This window comes from Dreissena polymorpha, chromosome 6, assembly GCF_020536995.1.
Source record: "Dreissena polymorpha isolate Duluth1 chromosome 6, UMN_Dpol_1.0, whole genome shotgun sequence".
In the NCBI taxonomy this organism is placed as follows: domain Eukaryota; kingdom Metazoa; phylum Mollusca; class Bivalvia; order Myida; family Dreissenidae; genus Dreissena; species Dreissena polymorpha.
The window spans coordinates 87,963,089-87,972,000 of NC_068360.1; positions in this window are offsets into that span (position 1 = coordinate 87,963,089).

The window sequence follows — 8,912 nt, forward strand, 5'->3', positions numbered from 1 at the left end:
CTCACATTTAGCTGTCAAAACTTATTTTGATTTCAACAATTCTACGGTTACAAGTTGGAAATAAAAATCATCCGCTATATTGGAAATGACTTCATCGAGAAATTAATTATATGGTGACCTGTCGGTAGCCTATGAATTTAACAATATTGTATATACGCTTAAAAACGAAGACTTGAACTGGATTCCGGGAAAAGAGTAATAACCGTTCTTGCGTCGAATAAAGTTGGGTGCAACTTATAGTACAATTTTTTTACTCGTCATAAAAAGTTGGGTGCGAACGCAACCAACCCCCCCCCCCCCCCCCCCCACCTACGGGTAAGCCATCAAAGCAAACGTCCAGATGTATGCGGATATTATGCGACGATCACTCATCTAATATTGCTTTTTACGAACATCAATATTCATGAATCGTTAACATTATTGGGACGCCGTAAAAACGCCAAGGTTAGTTGAGTTGTATGTAAATCCATTTGTCTTTCAGTTATGTAATTTCTTAAGCACATCATACAAATTTCTTTCACTTAAAGTCTGTTCTAGGTCAGTAAAAATAAAGCCAAGTCTTGCCCTTCAGTATCAGCTTATTTTGTTTAGGATATTATAATTAAAGCACAAGATACTGAAATGATATGATTTTTAAATAAGTCTTCGCGTTTATTATTTGCGCAGTAATGCAAAGCTATACTTGATTGTTTTATAATTCTAAAGCTATGGGTTTCACATAGTTTCTTTGACTTTACGTTTAAGTAAATGTCCTTTACATCATACTTTACATCAGGGACTTATTTCGATGCATCGTCCTCAAGGAGATGCTAAATATTAAAATGCAATATTAGAATATAATATTATACTTTCTTAATAGAAGCACCTGATAATAATTGGGTATTTACATATGATAAATTGTAGCAAATGGTGTTATAGTGTACGGAGAGATTTATAAGATGGTGTAGACTATAATTATGAAGATAGAACTTCAGAAGTACAGTCATTTCTGGCTTAAATCTTCAGTTTTCAGGATTGTATTTGCCATTATGCGTCGATTTCGACTTTAAAATAAGAGGATAATATACAATAACATGGTATGCAATAAGATAACTCGAGTGACATGAACATGATTGTATACGGAGGCACTGTAACTAAACGATAAAACGATTACCTAAACGATTCCAAGAGGCAATAATAACACTTTTTATTGTGCGGATTTACTCGACATGCCAATATAATGAATAGTCAAACAATATATAAAATGGTTTCCCAAGATAAATCTGAAAGTATTGCACATATCTCATTAAATATATACTAGCGATAGTTGTAAAAATAATAACATAGTATTTAATAATACATGTAAGTAGTTTTGCCGTGAAATGTATTATTATTTATTAAATCATTAACTATTTACTTTGTTAACACTAAATGCTTACTATGTCCACTTGGGCTCTTGGCCTTCTGGATGTATTCTTTAATAAACTTATGTTAATTTCACGGTGCGTTGTTTATATGTTCAATGAGACGAAATATAATATTGTCTTCTTTAACGAAATTATTGAAGAAAATTTGTTTTTTAAAAAGCACGATTGTAACGGTAGTGTCCAATGCTGATAAATGTATGTATACGGTCTGAATGTAACAAATAGGTTGCCGTAGCATATTGGATATGGTGTCCGCTTTGCGACCGGGATGTCAAGGGTTCGATCTCCTCTGTGTGAGCGTTCTTTAGATTTCCCCTATAGACACCAAGTACTGGTTCTGGAAAACGAACTCGAGAGTGAATTCAATAAGCCTTAGGCTTTCGATACAATCGAGTTAAAATAAATAGGTTTAAACTAATATGTCCAAACATGCATTAGGCGTCTGATGAGCGTCTGCACGTGCTGGGAACGCCGCGTATTGATTTAAACGGCCAAGTACACAAACAACTTCAACGCAAGTTATTATCTATGGTAAGCCATTTAAAGAGAAAGAAACAAATGTCAACGTTTCTTTAGAGTCTAAGATTATTTGCGCGGTGTTCTGATAAAACTGGGCATAATGCATGTGCGTAAAGTGTCGTCCCGAATTAGCCTGTGCAGTCCGCACAGGCTAATCAGGGACGACACTTTCCACTTTTATGGTAGTTTTCGTTTAAAGGAGGTCTCTTCTACACGAAAGTCTAGTTCAGGCGGAAAGTGTCGTCCCTGATTAGCCTGTGCAGACTTCACAGGCCAATCTGGGATGACACTTTACGCACATGCAGTAAGCCCTGTTTTCTCAGAACAAAGCTTATTTGTACGCGTATCCTGATTGTTTATAGTTGAAAATGTTCTGTTAAAAGTGTTTCCCGATGTATCAATCGTCAATATTTAGAGGACTACACCAAATGAACCATTCACGTAATTATCGATGGTATGCAGTTAGGCTCCTTCTAATCTGGTTATTGACGATATATTTCAGGGCAACCCTCACGCACCAACACAGCGTAACTGGGCTTTTCTCACGAATGCTCCATTTAGAGTTTGTTAATGACAATCACAGAGAAAAAACAATTCAGCCTTAAAAACATTGATGCAAAGCGTGGCATAACTGTAATATCTATATAATTTTTTTATTCGTTTCCTTGGTGTCAATTTTACATATGTTGCATTTGAATGAATACTAATTCCAAAGTAATTGCGGGCAAAGTTTGAGGTTTTACGCCGTGCTGACCAGATTAAACACGTTGCATCTTATGTTTTGCATTCACCGTAACATGGTATTGAAGCTTGTTACATGTAAACATGTTTGCGTTTATCTTGTACTTTTATAACGTTGAAAAGTTGTTTTATTTGGCAATTTAAATACATGAAAGAACTCGTATTTATAATAAGATGCATCTTTTTCTGATGCAACTGGAATTTCACTGCGTAAATATTTGTCAAAACATTCCGATATTCACGATTAATTTACATTTTGCGAAATTTGTCAGGATCAATATATCGAAAGTGATGCATTGACCCCATAGTACGCCGAAGTCAACAGTTACGTTATATTTACATATGTGCGTTATTTAAACAAACGTACTTCATAAAGTATTTAGATAAATGTGTCAATGTAATTGATGTCAGCTATTTGAAGGAGGGTTAACGACGGTTTGTGGGTTACATATCGCGTAATCAATGTCTTAGTCTCAGTCAGATCATAACTGATGCAGTGCATACTTTGAAAATAACGCCATCAATAATTGATGAATAACATTTTGTACGGCAGAGCGATGCTTTAGTGTCATGGATTGGCTTTATCACTGGCAGCTTTTTACACAGATTGTTTTTCGATTGTGTTGTGTTTAAATTTTGCAGATTTTTAAAATAAACAAATGCATGAGAAATAACATTGTTGACCCGACTGGTAATCACAAGTTCATTGGCAGCTTTTAAAATAAGTTGTTGTGTTAATAAAGCAACAAATCAACAAATCACCATGTTGTCAATGTAATTAACCAATACGTACCTGGACATTTTTGCTACGCATGTTTACTTTCAAACCCATCTCTTAATCAAATATTTGAAAAAAAAGTGTGTTTTGTTTTCATTAAAGTTTGGAGTTATCAACAGCAGCATCGTACTTTTCATTAGTCAACACAGTGTTGTTTTATTTTTTTAACTTACATTAACATGTATGCTATGTTAGCGACATTAATTCATTAACCACCTTCAAAGGCGCAGTCACGTCCCATAGGAACAAAGATTGATTCGAACTTCCATAGAACATGTAGCAACTGAACACAAACATAGTTTTAATAAGTTTTTCCTACATGCTGTCCATTCATAGACACACATACGTAAAAGCGAAAAGTCAAATAATATTTTCAGGTACGCATCTGTATCGTTTCCCGTAAACAGTTTTAAGGATGGATGTATAGCAATGAAACCACGATTAATATTATCATTTATATCTTGTAAATATTGCCCAACAATAATAACATGCTCTACAAAATGTGAAGACAGATACAAATGTAATCTTCTGGCCTAAACACATTCAAGAAAAATCGCCATAGTCGCGTATCATCTCCACGGAAAACATGCATCATCTTTCTCCCAAAATAGATTTCTCAGTTGGCATTTACGAGGTTTATCAAAATGCTCTGTTACAAAAATATTTTTGAGATTTTGACCTTATTTAAAAGCAAATTAGTCTACAAAAAAAGCTTCATGTTATTTTTTCAAATGTAATTTATTAAATAAACAAAAAAGTCCATTGTGAAATGCTTTCATTTCCGCAGTACTTATTTCTATAATGTTTACAGAGATTTATAGGCAGATAAGTTCTTCGTTGGTATTATTACCTAAATATCTTAATTTTCGTTGAGAAACGGTATTAGCGCCAGAACTGAAAAAGAATATTAAACATATTATATATAATAAATATATGCTAATATAAATAAGTGAAACTCAAGCTGCTGGAGCAGTATTGCATTTTTATTATATACAGTTTGTCGGTCCTTCATTTAAGGCAAGTGACCGATTGCCAAAACAGTATGAAACAGCACAATGCGAAACAACATTCACATAAAGAAAAATAAAGCTGGGGTGTTTTTCAACTTAAACTAAGGTGTTTTTCTTTTAGTTGATAGTGTGGTTTTTTTAAAGGACGTGAATGAAGTTCTTGAACACAATTTATTATTTCAATATCACATCATAACATACTTCTTAACACTTCATAGAAGTATTATGTATTAGTTCAATGACAATATCACATCATAAAATACTTATTTACACTTCGTAGAAGTAGTGTATGCCAAGCTTAAACGGTGATTGTATAAAGAGATTTGTATCATAGCGGGACATGTAATCTGTAATCTTAAAAAAAGTAAGTAACGTTCATTTTCGTCGTCCGTTTATGATATTCGTAGTATCAAATTATGGATTCCAGTGAATAAACATGTGTGGAAAAAGACGGTACTCATATTATAAACGTTTAATATTCGTAACATTTCCTTCTATTATTCCTTTTGCAACTGATATATATATAATTTAGTAAAATGCAATACTTGTTCATAAAACCTGTTTTAGATCAACCTGCTAAATGTGTGCATACTGAAAGTGTCAAATAATTCTTTTCCGGCGACTTGTCTGGATGTTTATATTTGACCCACAACTCTGCGAACAAATGCAATTTATAAAAATCGTAGATCGCAGTGATTCTTTTTTTTGAAACACTTAACTGAAGTTTTATCAATAAATATTATCAAGTTAAAAAAAATTAAATCTCCGAAAAAATCGCACGGATCGGTTACACAATGATTTAAGTAGTACATGCGCGGATTCATTTTAGCTCGACTATTAAATATGAAATATATATAGTAGAGCTATCCTACTCACCCCGGCGTCGGCGTTTCCGTTCCGTTAGCAGGAAAATGTTAGTTTTCGTACTACCCCAATTATTTTCATTGTCCCTTGACATATTGCTTTCATATTTTGCAAACTTGTTTACAACATGATCCCTAACCTTTAAACAAGAGCAGACAACTCTATCAAGCATTTTGTCATAATTATGGCCCCTTTTTTACTTAGAATATGCAGCAAATGTTAAAGTTTTCGTACTTCCCCATTTATTTTCATTGTCCCTTGACATATGCTTTCATATTTTGCATACTTGTTTACCAACACCACCCCAACCTATAAACAGGAGCAGACAACTCTATCAAGCATTTTGTCATAATTATTGACCCTTTTATACTTCGAATATGCATATTATTGATATATATCTATGTTAAAGTGTGCGTACTACCCCAAATATTTCCTATATCCTTTGACATATTGCTTTTATATGTTGCATACTTGTTTACCAACATGACCCCAACCTATAAACAAGAGCAGACCACTGTATCAAGCATTTTTCATAATTATGGCCCCTTTTATACTTCGATAATTGAACATTTTGCTTTATTTGCCATATCTTCTTTATTTATGATCACATTTTATTATTACTTTGGTAAAACAACACTTACCTGAATACCACAATTAATTCCACCCAAACAATACCCCACGCCCCTACCCAGAATCCCTCCCCCCCGAACCCCCTGAACCCTCAAAAAAGATTTTTTTAAACATCTAATAAATTAGCACACCCCACATTATTCCCCCTCTCACCCCCTCAACCCTCCCCCCCCCCCAAAAAAAAATATTTTTTTTTAAACGTCATCTAATAAATTCCCACACCCACATGATTACCCCCTCTCACCCCCTACCCCCCCCCCCAAAAAAAAAAAAATTAAAAAAATATTTTTTTTATTTTTGAAAGATCGTCTAATAAATAATTGAATATGAACAATTTCCCCATGATGGCTTATGTTATACTGTCAAGCACTCGAATGGTCTAGCGCGCTGTCCTCCGACAGCTCTTGTTTACTGAATGATATCATTCATAAAAGACTTTGTGTAAAAAAAACTCCTTAAGGTATTTAGTGTAATCGTCCATATATCGAATTATTAGCAGCCTTTCTTTCATCGCAGCTGAAGCAGTATACTGGTCTCTACGGTGTCATTTGCAGCCGTGTATGTATCTCAACTGCTTCAATTTCAGTACTTTTGATGCAGTTCACTCGTATATTAAGCATAGTAAACGCTTTGATACCTAGTTATCGGTCAAATCAAAAAATCAAAACAAAAAAATGGCAAATTAAAAAACAATCAAAAATAACAAAAAGCAAACATTCAAACATCTGTGTTCCACACTATATCGGTACGTTTCATAAGCTTCATTCGTCCGATCCCGGTATTAATGTATTTTTTCGCTTCTTACAATTGTATTACATAATGTTTTGTTATTTAAACTATTTCTTTCTATATTACAAATTTCTTTCTTTTGTTCAAATGCCTTAAATGCCTTGTACATATACTCACAAATGATAACCACCGACTGAATCGTAAATTTACAATCGTATAAAAACTATGTACAAGACTTGGTCTTTCGTTCTTATCCATTTTCGGAACATGTAAATCAATTATAACTAGGTATGCATACTTTGTATATGATATGAATGTTCTTGAAATAAAATATGTTTAAACTAATTTCAGTTGTGTATTTATGACTCCTGCTAAAATTACAGCCGTGTATTTTTTCAACTGCTTTAATTTCACTTGTGTATTTAACTTCACTGTTTCAATTGAAGCAGGAATATTATTACTGATGAAAAAAAATGGTTGGTGACTTTTGATATCATAAAACATCGGATATTGCGAACGAAAATGCGAGGCTTTCTGATCCTTACCACGCGTCTTAGGAGACGAGTTTGATATTTCTTGAAATAAAAAGTCAACATTCATATATAATATTTATTGTGTCATTTTTATCGTCAAAAAAACGCTTAAAACCTTGACTCTAAACCAATAAAACCAAAGAACCGAAAATATTAAGCGATCTACAGTACAACACAAAATGCAAATGAGACAGCCTATTGACGTCAAAACGGATGGGCGTGTATTGAGCATTACGCAAACTAAATCGTTTTGGATTAAATCAAGAATAACATTTAAGCACAAATACAGTTCCACTTGATGGAATTACTCAAATTCGCAGTAAAAATATCCCCAGTTGTTAAAAAGGTTAACACAGTGATAAAGTTGATAAGAATAACGTTGCAATTACTCTCTTAGTAAATTTTGTAATGTGCCATTTAGTTTTCTTGATCGTTGTACCAAGTAATCTAGATTGTATACATGTATTATTTAGTGTTATACATGTATGTATAGTAGAAGACCCAGTGTGTCTTTATGTTCACTTGTTTTATATAATTATTATTAATATTTATTTTTTGTAGACAGTGTAATTATAAGAATACAGTTTCTTTCGTTCAGTGCACATATCCATGGAATAATCTTTAAATAGGTTCACGATTTTAAAATTATTATAATCATACATGTGTAACCGTCAAGGATTGCAGAGGCTGTGATAACTCAGTGCAATAACCCCTCCAGAACCAGATACAACTACACAAGAACAAAAAATAAATTTATTTACAAAATTAAAATAAACTATTTACAATATGATATGACTATCAAAAGAAATAAACCAACAAAGTATTAAAGTAAATGGCCAGTTAACGTTGTTCAACTGTAGATGTAAGATGTAGTGGTGGAGCACTATTGAGTGTCACGACCTGAACCTATGTCCAGCCATCAATGACCAGAACCGGAACTGAGCACCGGTGTTTGTGTTCTGCGACGTAGCAAACTTGGAGCTGTATCAAGCCCGAAAGTAGTGTGCAGATAACCCGAGCTGTATCAAGCCCGGAAAAAGACTGTAGATACCCGAGCTGTATCAAGCCCGGAAGTAGTCTGTAGATACCCTAGCAGACGATGCCCGGAAGTAGAACGTTGTCAAACGCCGAGCAGACGTTGCCCGGAAGTAGAACGTACTGGTGACGTTTACGTGACCGGTCGTATACCGGTGCAAACGGTTCCCCGTATTCCGCCTTATAACGAGGTGTCGTCGGTATTGTCAACGAGTATGACGCCCTGTAGACTTGCGGATGCTCAGGTAGCACTGGTGTAACGCTAACGGTGCGTTGACGACCTGTCGTCTACCATGCCAAACGACTACCCACATTGAAACGGCTAAAATAAATGACATTAGTAAATACTTTGCCATTAACGACTGTCTTACAGTCATACCATATAAATATATATAGCACAATGTCATACAATGCATCACAAACTTGTTTACGTCCATAAATGCACAAGTTTCTTATAAAATATTGCTTCTCGCTTGAATGCATAAATTAAATTCACGATGTGCAAAAAATGTACATAATGATCAGTTCACCAACTAACATCTAAATGCTAACTGTTAAATATGATACTCCACTGTTAATGTGTAATATTGAATTAAATCAAACTCTAATGGTTTGTTAAATCAATTGATGCATAAAGCGTCTACACACAATAAATGATATAAAGACA